Below are 17,252 nucleotides of genomic sequence, written 5' to 3'. Positions count from 1 at the left end.
TGAAACTCTCCCAACCCACACTATACACTTTTAGCGATAGAAGGGGTAGGGGACCCTGATTGAGAGAGAGAGAGAGAGAGAGAGAGAGAGAGTCTGCAGAGTAGCAGTATGATCGTTTTTCATAGTGTAAGTAATTTTGTATGTGTGTATGGTGTAAATATTTATTTATGTGTACTATGTACACGTGTATATCCACTCACAACGTGTGGAAAAAGCTCAAAAACAAGAAAAAACGTATATATATATATATATATATATATATATATATATATATATATATATGTGTGTGTGTGTGTGTGTTTCTGTGTGTGTGTGTGTGTGTGCGCACCTGCACACGTGTGCTCGCGCACCATGGGGACAAAAAAAAAGTTCAATAAATTTAAACAGAAAATATGTATATTTATTTATTCATACATATCGTATGTGTACACTACACACACACACACACACACACACACACACACAAACCATGTGTGTCTTGTAAATTTAATATTCTTTACGTTTTCGCCTGCCAGTAGCCATTCGAGTCAGATTAGTTTTTAAGTGTATATACCTACGTAGCTCACAGTCCATCAAAATTATTGTAAAAACCTTTGCTATTGGGGGTGTGGAAATCAGTTTCTAAGAGTACACAGTCCATCAGAGTTATTGTAAAAGCTATGCTATTGAGACTGTGGAATTTGTTGTAGTAAAAGTATCCCCACATTAATTTTGATCATAGATTTATATATCAGGAAAAAACTGTTAACATTCTTATCCAGTGCTGCTGAAAAACACACATTCTCAACCATACATTCTCAACCAGTGCTCCTGTTGTAGCATGTAAGTTAAAAGTATCTCTGCATTGGAATAGCTGAGTTAAATTGTACCTCAAGACCTATATTGTACTTTAAGAACTACATTGTACCACAAGACGTATATGGTACATAAAGATCTGATTTGCTATCTCAAAAACTGAATTATAATCTCAAGAATTATATTGTATTTGTGTGAACCGAATAAACGAAAGAATTTGTTGTTTTTGGAGTTATTTACAAGAAGCCTTTCCCCTATTGCGTAAGCAGTCACATGTCTCCTGCTCCCATAAGCCTATTAATGCTGCATGACAGGCGTAATTCCATGCAGCCGTTCTATATATTCTGTTATCTTTCATCTTAAATTTCACCTCCTTTATAGCACTCATCTTCAGTAAACTAATGATATTTGTCTAATGCAAAAACTTTATATATATATATATATATATATATATATATATATATATATGTCCTATCGTTGGGGAGGTATAGAGTCAACACATCAATAGCAACAAGGGTAGTGGAGATGTTCTGGCGTAACCACAAGCGCCAGAACAAAGATGCAGAACGCAAGAACAGAGAAGGAGGTGAAGAAATGTCGGCCAATGGTATGAGGAATTGGACCCCGCCGCCCCAAGAGCGACGCCGGGAAGAAGTGACTAAACGCCGCTCCTCCTAGACTCGGCCGCTCAGATCGTCCCAGAATGCAACGGGATTACTGCTACGCTATCAGATTGTCATGATCCGTATCAAGTGCTTACTTGGACTTAGTGTATAGAAAGACCTTCACTGTTTTCATGTCGCCTCTCGCTAGCAACATTTGCTGTTATCGCAGTTAAGTATTGTCAATTTGCTTTTTAGAAATAAAACGACTAATGTTGTTGGTTTTAATTGTTGTATAGCATTCCGAGAACGTAAAATCCCTTAGGCATACCATAGGCAACGAGTGGGAAGACCTACAGGGGAGATTTTACTTGGAAAATTATCTGCGCAATCGATATTGAGATTCATTCCAGAACCGCAGCTGTCAAGAGGAGACATTTCCAGCACATCGCTCGCTGTCAGAGTGCAGCAGCAATCGTAATATGTAACTGTAGTTATGCTGATAAGTATGTGTCTGGTTCCCAATATTCTTGTGAGTCTGGAGGCGGCCATAGAATGCATAGCAGCAAACAAGCAGGTTGGGGCTGGAAACAGTATCTCTGCGGACATCTTTATTACGGGCCGGGGCTTGCCCGTCCTTGGTACACCAGTTCAGAGAGCTTCCGGTCACCTGCAGTTTATAACGGTTTGGCACGTGACTCCCCTGGACATGTGAATAGTGAACTAATACCTATTTTGTGTTGAGTCCCCTTGGCACCACATGTGTCACGTGTACGCTCCATGGAAATTTGAGAAGATTCAATAGGACGAGTGTTTGCGCTGAGGGTATTGATAGCATTCGAACTCCTACCCCTCAGGTACTCCTGGAGTTGGGACCCTCCACGGCCGGCGGGTCTCTCTCTGGCTGACATGCGCTTCCGCAGCTGTGGCCATGGGCCGCGTTTACGGCACTAGTTTCCTTCGGCCTCTGAGCGTTGGAGCTCTACTGCGTCATGCTGCATGGGGACATCCGAAAGATGAGTACGTGGGATGTAGAAGTGTTTTCAATGATCTCAGGCATCTAGCTGTGAATGGATCGAATCTCTCAATATATCGCAGCAGTATTTGTTGTTATGGTACTGTCACGCAGCAGACCATTTCCTTCCTCCTTCTTAATCTTGATGTAGCTGAGAAAACCAGTCAACTTTGGAATTCTATAGTACTTTTAAAACAGAAAATACACTTAGCAGGCCTATAGTGGTCGAGAACTCCATAACTGTTACGGTATAAATTCACGTCGAAATTTTAAATTCCAGCTATCATTTCATACATTGCTACTTCCAGCCGTGACATCCAGTAATAATAGTTTTTCATTATTTAATGAAATTTGTCGTTGAAAACATAACACTGGTGCTTATGCATGCAAACTACTGTGCAGTGTTAATCCTTTTTATTTCGAGTAGTTTTAAACTGTGTGAAGCAAACTGTTTAATGCTATATTAACGAGTAATTAATATTTCCCGTGGCATGTCTTCTGAAGTAACATTTGTGACATCTTCAAGATGTGACATGCTGCACTAGATGTACTAATTCCTGAGGCAATTCGTGAAATGCACCACAAGGAAGTGTGCCAGGAAGGCTGGGGCAGCTTAGAGCCCAAGGCAGAATGAAATATCTCCTATGCTAGTTCCTATGTCGCCCTCAAAGCAAACTACAGCTCTCTCTCTCTCTCTCTCTCTCTCTCTCTCTCTCTCTCTCTCTTTGTATCCAATGATCTTTTCTTAAGTGTATTTCGAGTCAGCCTGCTGCTAGATTTGTGACATCGTCAATTTCTATGTGTTGAATAGCTACTGTATCTGCCTTATATTCCCTACATCACGTTATGTGACCGGTAATTAATTATTTGTTAACTTCAGCAGTATTTCTAGGTCGATTCCCTCTCAGGTATTTGCTTTGTATGGAAAGCATCTCTTGCATCCACTGGTATCTGACAGATTGGTTCATGCATACAGACGACTTGACATGGCGGGGAGATGGCGACAAGAATTTCTCAGGTATCAATGCCAAAGGTTTGCCACCAATTGGCGCTTTTGTGTGGGGTTAACGCGCTAGTCACACAGCTGTGGAGCCACTGACAGCCGACAGTGGTGCGGCGAGTCCGCTGGGGTTTCCAAGCCCCTCTGGCATGCCACGACACCGGGCAGCCTGTGCAGGTGGCGAGAGGTGATAACGTTTTTCAAAATGGCTCTGAGCACTATGCGACTTAGTTTCTGAGGTCCTCAGTCGCCTAGAACTTAAACCTAACTAACCTAAGGACATGACACACATCCATGCAACGAGGCAGGATTCGAACCTGCAACCTTTGCGGTCGCTCGGCTCCAGACTGTAGCGCCTAGAACCGCATGGCCACTCCGGCCGGCTAACGTTTTTCAGATATGTTTATGTGGTCTGTGACAGTGTAATTAAGTTTTTCCTTGCGTGATCGGAATAAGAAAATCGCTGCATTTGTTTCAATATTCCACAAACAGTGATCGATTTCCTGACAAATTCCTTACGTAAACTATACTCCATACACCACCTTGTATCCCGTCGATTTTCTTAAATAAATTATAACCACACATTGGTTAAATTGTTTCAAAAATGTTCTACACAATGCAATCAATCAATCAATCAATACTTGCAGAAGGTGGTGGGCTATTCGAATGACCTGAAGCAGCTCATGAATACCGAAAGTGACACAATTTAGCTATTTCTCGTGAATTTTTTCAGTAAATTTAATTAACTACTCAATTTCATATCAGAAGTGGTGCAAGGTTTCTGAGAGGGGACTAGGGGCAGGAGTGACATGGAAAACCACTTAACCAAATAATAGGTTGAGGACCTGTCAGTCAAAAGGACAGATTATCACCAAGGGATCATAATCCTGTTAACAGAACGATAGGTTAAGGACCTATCAGTCAAAAGAGAACGATAGACTTGCTCCTGGATATGTACTTCCCTTGATGTAGGCAACCCACAATGTGGGGTGATGCTCTCATTACACTACTACTGCACATCTCATACAGAGAAATTCTCTCAGGGGATGCAATAGGAAGCTAACTTAGGCAACAATTATCTTGCAGGGACTGCTACGGTCGCAGGTTCGAATCCTGCCTCGGGCATGGGTGTGTGTGATGTCCTTAGGTTAGTTAGGTTTAAGTAGTTCTAAGTTCTAGGGGACTTATGACCTAAGATGTTGAGTCCCATAGTGCCCAGAGCCAATTATCTTGCACTAGGAAAAACTTATAATTAATTATTGAAACTAAACATCAGATGGAACATGATGATGACACTGATTATATTATACTACTTTAGTCACTTACGTAGCAACAAGGGGAAACAACGCAGTGAGAATTCAGCATGAAAAGCCTCATATTATACAAGCTCCTGTTACATGGTTCGTGAGAGATTACAGACATGCACGCAAGTAAGGAATCCGTATAGACAGAAATTAACAAGAGGACAAACTGTAATTTCATTCCAATACATTTTGGTAAAGTCGCGAATTGTTGCAATGAAAGTTAGCATTTTAAACTCGCAAGCGAACGCTCTCCCTCTGCCTAAGTGTACTACTAATGAAATTGGGTCGGTCTGGGGCAAAATGGCTCCGATTCCATGCTAAAATCACTGCCTACAATTAGCACTGTTTCCATAAACTGGCAATTAATGCGCCTCTGCATGCGATAACCTAAGGAAGGGGTCGGCTTAAGACTCGTCACTGTACAACTATTTGAATGGTTTTGTACTAACACAGAGATCCAAGTTCTTAAAATCCACACGAAAATAGTCGAACTACACAAACAATAGTTAAAACAAGTAAAGTAAATCACTCCCTACTTCTAGAGATGCTGGTGTCATCAGGTTTCAACGCAACCTACCCGTAGCTCATAAATTTCAGCTCGAGTTAACATCTAACACCGGCGTTAACAGAACATTTTCACTCCACGATTTCTGGAGTCAGATTGTTCTCACCTCGAAAATTCACATAGCTCCTCTGCACGCTCCGTTCAGTGCGAACTATTTATGGCGGTGAGAAGGGGGGGGGGGGCCTCCGACCAGCCACCTGCACCTACTAAAAGCGTAATGTGCTACACTAATTAGAGGGGCTGAAAAAGCACTGCCGGTCGTTGGCCTCATTTCTTTCAGAACAGAGAAGAAATTCCAGAATATGCTAGAAGGTTCTACATGCGATCCCACAGGACCAGTCGAGAGACTTTATTTTAAAAACAGTGGAAAGGTGCGCTTCTGTCGTTGTGACTTGCGCCTGCCAGCCAGGTTTAAAGAAGGCCAACAAATTTTCCCTCTCTTCCAGAGAAAGAAAGGAAGGAATCGCATCTAATTTGCAACTGAGTCGCCATGATCCCATTTCCTGCAGGTGACCATACAGCAACTTGGACTATGAACGAGAATAAGGCTGCTGATCTCAGTCACTTTATAAGGAAATAAAATAAAATGTCCCATATAATTCCTTTCTCAGATATCGGCATATGCTAGAAAAACGCTTATATAATAAACACGTTAAGCTCATATTAAATTTGAGAAAGATAAAGTTAGGAAGAGGGTACGACAACATTGTACCCCTTTCAAGTTACTTTCTTTAACAAGTAAATTTTCAGTTCATATTTTTTGAGCATAAATCACAACCAAAAATATTCATCTTTGCTATAAATAGTGAAAGAAATATTCATCATTTGGATTTGCAGCTCCTTGTGTTGACCGTGTTTGCAGTTAAAATTGTAGGATGTGAGGTCCGCCAGATATGCAAAACACCATTTTCTCTCAGTACCCAAACGAATACACTACACTCTGCAAGGGTACACTATTTAACACATTAAGGGAGCTTTACAAAAAAGGCAATACAAACAGAAAAAGAAAAATGGATACACTACAATCTGCAAAGACTCACCATTTACACACAAAAGGAAAACCACGGAAAAGACAACACAAACAGCTAAGAAGAGTTCAGAAAACACACACACACATAAAAATATAAAATGTAAACAAAATTCGAATTTGGCGCCGGACTCTCTGGTGAACAAATGAACACTGACTGGGCTGGGACACACAACAAACCACAATCACACTGTGTTTTGGTGAAGTGAAAAGTGTTTTACGACCTTATTTGTGGAAAATAGTGCTATATTTACGTGTGCACACGACACCTCAGCATAATGCGGAGAAGAAAGAGCTTGCCTCACGAAAAACGTAAGTAAAAACGAATATACGCGCGAAATATCGCGACAAATTAAATTAAATTCTAGATGATAGGTTAACTCCCAGCAAAATTTATCAACATCGTTTGGTTGCAGATGACAAGCTACCTGTAGTAAATAATGTACAAGTGATCTGGAAAAATAATGCACACCAAGTGTAAAGGTGTTAACAAAAAGAAACGAACTATTGTTTCAGCTAAACATCCACATAATTTTGTAATAATTTAATAAAACACGCCCGAGTTCCCGGGTTCGATTCCCGGCGGGGTCAGGGGATTTCTCTGCCTCGTGATGACTAGGTGTTGTGTGCTGTCCTTAGGTTAGTTAGGTTTAAGTAGTTCTAAGTTCTAGGGGACTGATGACCATAGACGTTAAGTCCCATAGTGCTCAGAGCCCTTTGAACCATTTTTTTAATAAAAATGTTCACATTACAGAATAAATAAAACGGAAACCCACTGATGATGGTACAGTGGTGCTGAAACATGATTGGGTACTTGGAAAAAACGATGTTTTTCATAACTGGCGGACCTCAAATCCTACAAGTGAAAGAAATATATAAATTTGTTAATAGACAATGGTCATACAGCGCTAGTGTTACTTCGTGCCATACTGTACTCCATTCCCGTGTTGGGTTTCTCACGTTTCTAATACGAGGCTCCTGGTGCCATGCAGGGAACATCATACGCTCCGCAGCAAGTGGTGGTGACAGTCTTCGTTTATTTTCACTGCTTCCTCTGACTGTGAAGAGGTGCTTTTAGACATTACGACTTTCATGTTCTCTTCATCCCTCAAAATTAAGATGTTTTCGTAGCTATTGCTTGGAAGATTAGTATGATCGTCTGTTTAGAACAGCACATGCTTCTGTCCCTCGCAATATCGTAGAAACTTGCCTCTCTGCATCAGTTGAAGACCTTTGATCAGTACACAGTGTCACTGCATATTCAGATGTTGCCGTTCCTCCTCCAACGCATCTACAGTTTCTTCTTATGTTGAATCTACGGAGATAATTTCGAAATGATCCGTGGCCAGCCAGCATACGGATCAGCCACTTCAAAGTATTATGTGATATTTCCGCTTTCTCTATCGTGTGATAGCCCGCATCTCGTGGTCGTGCGGTAGCGTTCTCGCTTCCCACGCCCGGGCTCCCGGGTTCGATTCCCGGCGGGGTCAGGGATTTTCTCTGCCTCGTGATGGCTGGGTGTTGTGTGCTGTCCTTAGGTTTGTTAGGTTTAAGTAGTTCTAAGTTCTAGGGGACTTATGACCACAGCAGTTGAGTCCCATAGTGCTAAGAGCCATTTGAACCATCTATCGTGTGATAGAATACTGTACTGATTGTGTCCCAGATTAGTTGCTATTCATATTATCCATTTATTTCAGTCTTTTCTCATAGTATTAGTTCGCCAGGTACTTTCCTTACTTTCTCAGAATTCCCTCTGGATCCTCGCTTGATCATAAGGTTGGACTATGCCATTAATGAACATGTAATAGAACTTCAGGGGATGACAGCAACCACAAGGAAGAGGAAAGCTCTATCGGTGGTATAGGCACATTACCACAACCAGCGACAACTCAATGGCAAAAACAGCCTTCTATTACAATCCAGGATGAAGTCGAAGTCGACCACTAACCCAGTAGCGATGGTTAGACGAGGTCAAGGGGGATCTAAAGCCCCAGGATGTGTTAGACAGAGAATTGTTTACAAGCCCTAGTCGAAAGCAACCAGGTGAGCGGACTTTGCATCAGTACAGGACACGCTAGGGAGGAAGAAGCTGTGAATACGTTACATGGGATGCAAATGCGGTACTTCCCTTGAATTCATTCTTTGAAAACTTTTTGAAAGTAAATTGGAAGGGACGTTGCGCCCTCTGGAGTCGCGGTGTCTAGTTCGTGACACTTGCACGGAGTGACACTGATACGGAGAGAGAATGTATTGGCGCCGGCCTCGGTGGCCGAGCGGTTCTAGGCGCTTCAGTCTGAGCGACTGCTCCGGTCGCAGGTTCAAATTCCTGCCTCGGGCATGGATGTGTGTGATGTCCTTAGGTGAGTTAGGTTTAAGTAGTTCTAAGTTCTAGGGGACTGATGACCTCCGATGTTGAGTCCCATAGTGCTCAGAGCCATTTGAACCATTTGAAGAGAATGTGTTGAGATTTGTACGGAGCCCAAAACGCTATAGGTAGTGGTCAGGGTGTTCAGGAAGTAGGATACACCGGCCTCTCCGCAGTTACCTGCGACGTGTTCTGGGAAAGGCCAAAGGCCATTTCCTGTACGAAGTTGCCTGTCCCCGCACCAGTTCCTTGTGTGCGGGGCTTTCTCCCGGAGTTCAGTACTGCAGTTGACTCTGAGTGGCAAGCAGTGTTCCGTGTTTTAGTGCTGAGATAATGGAGTTCACCACCAAAGGGAAGACTTTACTGATTTACAAGGCGCATTAATGTATACTGGACCGTACAAACAAACAAGAAGTGACTTACGGGCGTTGTATAAACTTTGAAAAGAATAAATAAAAAGGAAGAATATCTGCAAAAATAGCAGAGTTTTAGGGGAAGGTAGCCATGTTTGTATTCCAGATGAAGCCGCAAATGAAGTGCGAAAATATTTTGTCATTGCAAAGAAGCGGGCAAACGAAACAGACGCTACAATTTACTTTGAAGGAGTAGAGTAGCTCTTCAATCGAGGCTACGACTTGGTAACATCGTTACTATCATACAGAAGTGCGAAACAATCGTTACATCGCATTAGGTGGAAATACGTATATCGTAACTACACAAGATCCCACAAATTGTGAAGTAACAAAGTAAATAATTTACTGGTGAATGGTCGAAGCAACGTTTTCCTTACAGATCATAATAGGAGACAGAATGACAGAATGCTGGTATTTGCCGGAGAAAAGAGAAAAGTTGTTTCTCAAACTTCGAATCATTGTTTCTGGACGGAACATTCAGGAGCTCGAGCAAGCAGTTTGGACTGTTGTTTATACTCTACGTTGACCTTAATAGTTCTTGGTAGAAAACAAACACTTTTGCAGTTATTTACGTTTCGCTGCCAAATAAAAAGTGAGAAACATATGAACATTATTTTAAAGCTATTACAGTCAACGTGCCTGGACAGAAACCTCCATCATTGACCATGGACCTCGAAACTGCGATCGTCCAAGCAGCTAACATTGTCCTACCTGGAACAGAGATTACTGGTTGCAACGATCATTTAAATCAGTGCTTGTGGAAACAAGATCAGTGTTGCGGCCTCGTTCGCGCCTATAAGACAAATGATGAATTATGCTGTCACATAAGAATGTCTTCTTCTCTAGCACATCTTCCCCTGGAAATGTTGGATGTGTATTCAGGAAAGTACGCTTGAAAACCAAAAGTTTTAGGACTTTTACAGCTATTTTGTGGACCAGTAGCTCGATAGCGGACATACGCCAAGAAAGATGTGGAATTGCCGTGGAAGGCGCCATCGCCTTAATAACATCTCAGAAGGAAGGAACCGGTGAATAAATACATTAATATCAAAAGACCATCCGAATGTTTACTCATCAGCGAAAAATCTTTTCGAAGATGTAGAATACCACGGTCACCAGTTTGACCGACTAATTTTAAATTTTGGTGGTTCAAATGGCTCTGAGCACTATGGGACTTAACATCTGAGGTCATCAGTCCCCTAGAACGTAGAACGACCTAAACCTAACTAACCTAAGGACATCACACACATCCATGACCGAGGCAGGATTCGAACCTGCGACCGTAGCGGTTGCACGGTTCCAGACTTAAGCGCCTAGAACCGCTCGGCCACACCGGCCGGCAAATTTTGGTAGGAAAAGAAGAAAAAAGTAAGCAATGGAAACTGACGAAACGATTGCAAAGGCTTTAAAGAAACTCCAAACTAATGAAAACTTACAATCATTCCTGACTCCTGTGACCTACGCACGGAAGTTACAATAACGAAGAAAACGTCAGAATCTTTAAAGAAATTGTAAATATTGAAAATTAGTTTAATGTAATGATTGGAAATCTTGTAAATATTGTAAATAAATTTACTGGGGGATAAAAAGAGACTACTTCCTCGTGGTGAACCCTGAAACGACACAAGGTGCTTGGAATCAAAATCTATTGGGGCGGAATCCAACACAAAATATTTGCAGCGGAAACGCAGGCAAATGACACGCAATTAAATCCACACTTTCTCCCTCAGATGAAGGAACCAGCGTGAAACTCAAAATAAATTATCATAAAAAAGTGACTGGTCGCAGTTTTGCAACCTTTCAACATATTTTAAAACTAATTTCTAGTAACACATCTCGTACACTTCAGCAGGCATGTTGAAAATGGGGCTAGGCGAGCAAGAGCGCTCAAGCTCGCTCGCCGGCCGGGTTGTGAGCGCTCGCGGTAAAATCTCAGACATTGTGTTGGCTGCCGACTGGCAGCGCAGAAGTGTAGACCATGTGCTGCCTTCACAGGAAGGACCATAATTATGTTCGGCGTAGCCTTAGATATGAACACACAGTATACACCGCGCAGTGTTTAAAGGGAGACTACACCGAAAAATTTATTTTTCCTCTACTTAGTCGACAGCAATCAAATTTCAAAATAGTGTCTATTCTGTAAAGATGTAGCAATACCCAAGTGATGAAGTCCGTAACATAATTGGTTTTAAGTTTTGAATTTTTAATATGATTTTGATGGTATCGAGAAAACAAACTTTTGGTACTCAGACCACAATTTTCACATGCCAGATTTTGTAGGTACATTCACAACACATAGGTCAGTGGTTTTGTGCAGTCATTCTATGAGAAATATTAATGATTTGTTTTCAGTGATTATTTCAAATTCCAGCCACAAATTTTCTGTAATTATCGGTACATAAATGTGACGATAAAGTAAACAGATTACATTTTCGAAACATTAATGCACAAAAGTATGCAAAAACACCAAAGATGCTTCCCGCAAAAGTTCATTCAGATTGGTTAATATTTACGATAAATAAGGTGGCGTTGAGCTTAGTAAAACAAACTTATGGTAAAATGGATATTAACATTTTATAAAAAAATGACTGTTGCTACAAGACACATACCCAAACAAATAAATGTTACTATAAGATACACGCCCATTAAAATTCACGTCCACAATGACGTTTTCCGTTCCTGCCTATATGAGGCTTCTTCTTATAATTTCAAGATCAGGGTAGCTTTTTTCTTAAATTTTCTGCATAAAAATCTACTCACAGTCTTCTGGAGGAGGTACAGTGGTAGGGATATCTGATTGCAAGACAATGCCTAGTTTCTTGGGTCTTGTTGATTGTACTGAACAGAACTTCAGTGTATTCCCTGAATTTATATTCAAACAGTCAATGGGCAAAGTAATTTATTTCCAGCGACTGGTTGCCAATTATTGCTCTTCAGTTTTCCTGGGAGTTTTCCCAGTTTGAGGTAATGCCAAGCTCGGAGTAAAGATGGTTCTGTTTGATGGTGATGGAAACCAAAAATTATCTTTGGCACTTTTCGGTGTGCCAGAGCTCTTACGGGGTCTTTGTTTAAAACATTTCTTAGACATACTTGTAATTCGAATACAGCCAAATCGGTTTAGGATCTAAGAGTAAACATTCCAAAGATGTGAAATAGCCACTGATTTTTTTTGTTGAAAAAAATTGAAGTTTTCGAGTGGAGTCTCCCCTTAAAATAAAGAGCAGCTGTTTTGAAAGAGATGGAAAGTAGCATGATGGTCGGGTTAGGGATTTCAAAGCGGTCGGATACATCAACATATACGTATCAGTACAGGATACCTGGTCTATGTGTTTATTGTGTGCCATGGTGTCCTGACATGTATAGTTTTGTATTAATGTGCTTCAAAACTTAGAACACAAACAAAGAAGTAGGTGATGGACGCTTGGGGAGCGAAGAGGGAGAAGAGAGAAGGCGACGTTAAAAAAGAAAACACACACACACACACAAGCGTTGCTGCCTATGGATCACGGGGTCCCCAGTTCGATTCCCTGCCAGGTTGGGGATTTTCTCCGCCCGGTGACTGGATGTTTGTGTTGTCCTCATCATTTCATCATCATCATCATCATTCGTATAAGTGGCGAGATTAAGCAGTGTAAAGCTTGGAAATTTGTACTGGCGCTGATAACCGCGCAGCTGAGCGCTCCACAAACCAAACATCATCATCATATGGAAGCAGAAAAATAAAAGCCTCAATAATTTTCCGAACATTTTCACTATGAAAGAACATTTTTGTTTTCAGGAGGAGCACTTACAGAATGATGAATCTACATGTAGATCAAATTACCATATTGCTTTTCAGCTCGCGAATAGTTGCTCATCTTCCCTGATTTTCAAGTTATGTTGACAGTGTGGAAACTCGGCTTCAGCCAGAACTTATGCACCTACAGTGTGAAGTTCGCGTGATTTATTCATAGCGAAATTAGTATCGTAGAGTTCTGTTTCCTCAATGTTAGTTTCACGAGTTTACAATTCTGGAGCTACTGTAATACTGCTGATTAGACATCCATGTCCATGCTGCGTTTTTACGCAATGAAGAGAACGAAATCCACCCACAGAAGCTCACTGGCAGATTTCAGCTTAAGAGCTTGTCTTCGAATTAGCATTAATCGAAAGGTGGCTCAAACGGCTTTGAGCACTAAGGGACTTAACATCTGAGGTCATCAGTCCCCTAGAACTTAGAACTACTTAAACCTAACTAACCTAAGGACATCACACACATCCATGCCCGAGGCAGGATTCGAACTTGCGACCGTAACAGACACGCGGTTCCGGACTGAAATGCCTAGAACCGCTCGTCCTTCGCGGTAGGTTCGAAAGGTGGTACGAGACATTGTTCCTTTAGTGAAAAGCAAAATAACTAACAGTCGCTGATGTTCTGTGATTTTGTGTTAAACGTTTAAATAAAATGGTAACGTAATAAAAATGTGTCACTTTAAATTTCAGCCTAAAATGGCACTCATCATAAGGCTGCAACTGTCGTAAGAAATGCCGTGATATGTAGGGGGCCGGCCGAAGTGGCCGTGCGGTTAAAGGCGCTGCAGTCTGGAACCGCAAGACCGCTACGGTCGCAGGTTCGAATCCTGCCTCGGGCATGGATGTTTGTGATGTCCTTAGGTTAGTTAGGTTTAACTAGTTCTAAGTTCTAGGGGACTAATGACCTCAGCAGTTGAGTCCCATAGTGCTCAGAGCCATTTGAACCATTTGATATGTAGGGGGAAGCGAAATTGAAGCGTCACCCATCCACCAGGGTCAGCCCAGTTTGCAGGTGAATATAAGTTTAATTTAGTGTTTGGTTATGTATTTTGTAATATTTGTAATGTTTGTGAATTATCTAAAGTTTTGTATTTATTTTTATGTTTCTTGTACGGAGAGGGCGGCGCAACGAACGGAGACAGCATCTCTACTGCCTGGACCAGAGAGAAAATTGCTGGCCACTATACGTCGCGGGTCGACAGCCAAAGAGCAACAGAAGATCCTGAAACCGAGTTGTTGCGTCGTGCTTCTAAAAACTGAAAAAATAAGAATTTGTAATGTTTCTACAACAATGACGTCATAGAAAGTTTAATCATGTTGTAAATGTTCAGTCCTATCTTGTCAAGGCTCATGCTCACGTCTATATGTAGTATATATGAAGATAATAAACTAGTGTATACTACAAAAGTTTAAATACGTGTTCTGAGAATTTATTTATTAAGAATTATATTATGGAAGAAGTATTACTGATTTATTTGACAAGATTATTAATTTTTGACAACGTTCATATCGAGTTTGAGTCTTAAAAGTTTATTCAATGTGGTTTTTATATTTATTAAAGCAGATAAATTACATTAATATAATTTCTGCGAAGAAACAAACGACATCTAAATTGAAAAAAGTTTGCGCAAACCAATTGGACTGAGTGACATAATTCTGCGCATACGACTCAAATGATGATGTTTTAATTACAGTTTCGTTCAATAAACATTCAGAGACGACTTTAAAAAGAATTTAAATAATTTTGAAGTGTTTTGTAACTGACGTAGGTGACGAAGTCTGCACATGGTCATATGTCAAAAGAAAATCATTTATACAAAACTTACGTCGTTACACTACAGTTTCATTGACAGTTTTCATTATATTGAATGTCATTGTCAGTCCTGAATAATGCAACGGTCTTAAAAATAAGTTTGTCCCGAAACGCGTTAATGAGGCATCCTGAAACGGTATACGGTTGCTCATTGCTGTGCTGTGAGCGCGAGACATCTCCTACGAACAGCTGTGCTGAACTACTAGGCTTCTCAGTTTGTCTGTACCTTTGAAAAGCCTGTTAGCCTCGGGCTCCGTGCGAGCATTACTGCGTGCACGTGTCAGTCCGTGCAACTGTCACTCCGTGCAAGTGTTCCAACGTCGCGTGTGCCTGCCGCCCCGCAAGGTGCCCTGAGGGAGGCGGCGCGTCCTTCACCCTTCGCGGCGCAGTCCAGGCCCGTGGCGCACTCCTCTCCGAGGTGGCCCGCCAAATCGATTTTAAATTGCGATGCTTCCCGCGGCGGCCCGCCTTTCGGGGACCATCGTAACGAGTTTTTGAAAAGAAGCGGCGGTGGCGGCGGCGGCGGCGGCGGCGGCGGCGGCGGCGGCGGCGGCGTGCGTGGGAATTGATTTCCATGACAAAGACGCCGCGCCGCCGCTGAGCGGACACTCCCGAGCGGCTTTCAGCTCCGCGACCTCGCCTCCAGGCGGGCATGTGCGTGCTGGCGGCGGCTGCGCCAGTCTGCGGTTTCTGACCTCGCCCACGCGATTCACCCGCCCACCGTCCACAGCCTCACACGCGCCTCGCCCGTTTCACACTCGAAGCTCGAAAGTTGGCTGTTCAGTCGCAGCTTTCCATATCTCACTTATTTTACGAATTTGTTATCGTAGGATAATGCAGAGATGACTCTGTACTAGTTTCTTGACAAGAATATCGACATATCGACATACATAGGCGATAGTTTTTCACCCCAATATCGATATCAAAATAGCAATATCGAATGCCGATATTTTTATTTTATATTATATTTTCTTCACAATTTTTGGTAATTATTTGAAGTTGTTCTTTTGAATACTTCTATTCCTAACGTTTCGTCCAATACTACGGTGGACATCCTCAGAGGTATGCCTGGTCCTGTTGAGTCCTGCCGACTGACTAGTCGGGCGTCAGAGAGCGGCCTAAATACTGAGGAAAGTGGGCGTGGTCTAGCTTGCACATAGTAGCAGAGAGAAAACTAGTCAAAGATAAAATGTAACTATCGATAATAGTCCGTCATAGATAAAAATCACTTATCGGTTCTGTAACGCCACTGTCCATATCTCGCTTAATTTCAAGGCCTCTTCTTTTCTATTAAAATTATTTTCAGCCTCCCTATACAGTTGTGGATAATAGTTCGTGGTAGCCATTAAAACTGTAGTTTCAGAAAACTTAACTACATGGTCACCGGACTGAAGTGCATGTTCCCCAACGGCCGATTTATCTATTTTACCCAGTCGGCAAAGTATGCTCGTTTACCCTCGTATTCACACTTCTTTTCGTAGTACCAATATAGACCTTGCCACAGGTACACGGAATTTTATACTCACCGCTAGATGATAATGGTGGCCTTCTATCTTTAACAGAACGAAGTACTTGTCCTATTTTTGTGGTAGGTTTGAATACCAGTTTCACTTTATGTTTCAGCAAAATTTTGCCAATTCGATCTGTAACCTTATTAATGAAAGGTAAAGACACCGTGTTCTTCCATTGTTGTGTACCATCCTTGTCCTTTGGCCTGCTGTAATAAGGTCTTAAAACTATATTAATTTCTTTGTTTTAGTACCCATTATTTTCGAAGGCCTGTTTCAGATGATTCATTTCCGTATTCAGATGTTCCGGCGTACAAATCCGTTTTGCCCTGTCCACTAAACTTTTGATTACACCACTTTTTTGTTGTGGGTGATGATGGAGTTCTTATGTAAGTATCTATCAGTATGTGTGCTCTTCCGAAACACTTTATGTTTTAGACTGCCATCGGTCTGTTTCACGACTAACACATCGAGAAACGAAATAGCCTGGTCTTTTTGGTAAACTGAATTTTAGGGCTATTTCTGTTAAAGATAGAAGGCCACCATTATCATATAGCGGTGTGTATAAAATTCCGTGTACCTGTGGCAAGGTCTATATTGGTACTACGAAAAGGAGTGTGAATACGAGGGTAAACGAACATACAAGTCTTTGCCGACTGGGAAAAATAGATAAATCGGCCGTTGGGGAACATGCACTTCAGTCCGGTGACCATGTAGTTAAGTTTTCTGAAACTACAGTTTTAAGTGCTACCACGAACTATTATCCACGACTGTATAGGGAGGCTATTGAAATTTATAAACATGAAGATAATTTTAATAGAAAAGAAGAGGCCTTGAAATTAAGCGAGATATGGACAGTGGCGTTACAGAATCGATAAGTGATTTTTATCTATGACGGACTATTATCGATAGTTACATTTTATCTTTGACTCGTTTTCTCTCTGCTACTATGTGCAAGCTAGACCACGCCCACTTTCCTCAGTATTTAGGCCGCTCTCCGACGCCCGACCCGTCAGTCAGCAGGACTCAACACGACCAGGCATACCTCTGAGG

Source organism: Schistocerca serialis, chromosome 1 (assembly GCF_023864345.2).
Source record: "Schistocerca serialis cubense isolate TAMUIC-IGC-003099 chromosome 1, iqSchSeri2.2, whole genome shotgun sequence".
Lineage (NCBI taxonomy): Eukaryota > Metazoa > Arthropoda > Insecta > Orthoptera > Acrididae > Schistocerca > Schistocerca serialis.
The sequence above is the reverse complement of the archived record's forward strand: the minus strand, read 5'-3'. Positions refer to the sequence as shown.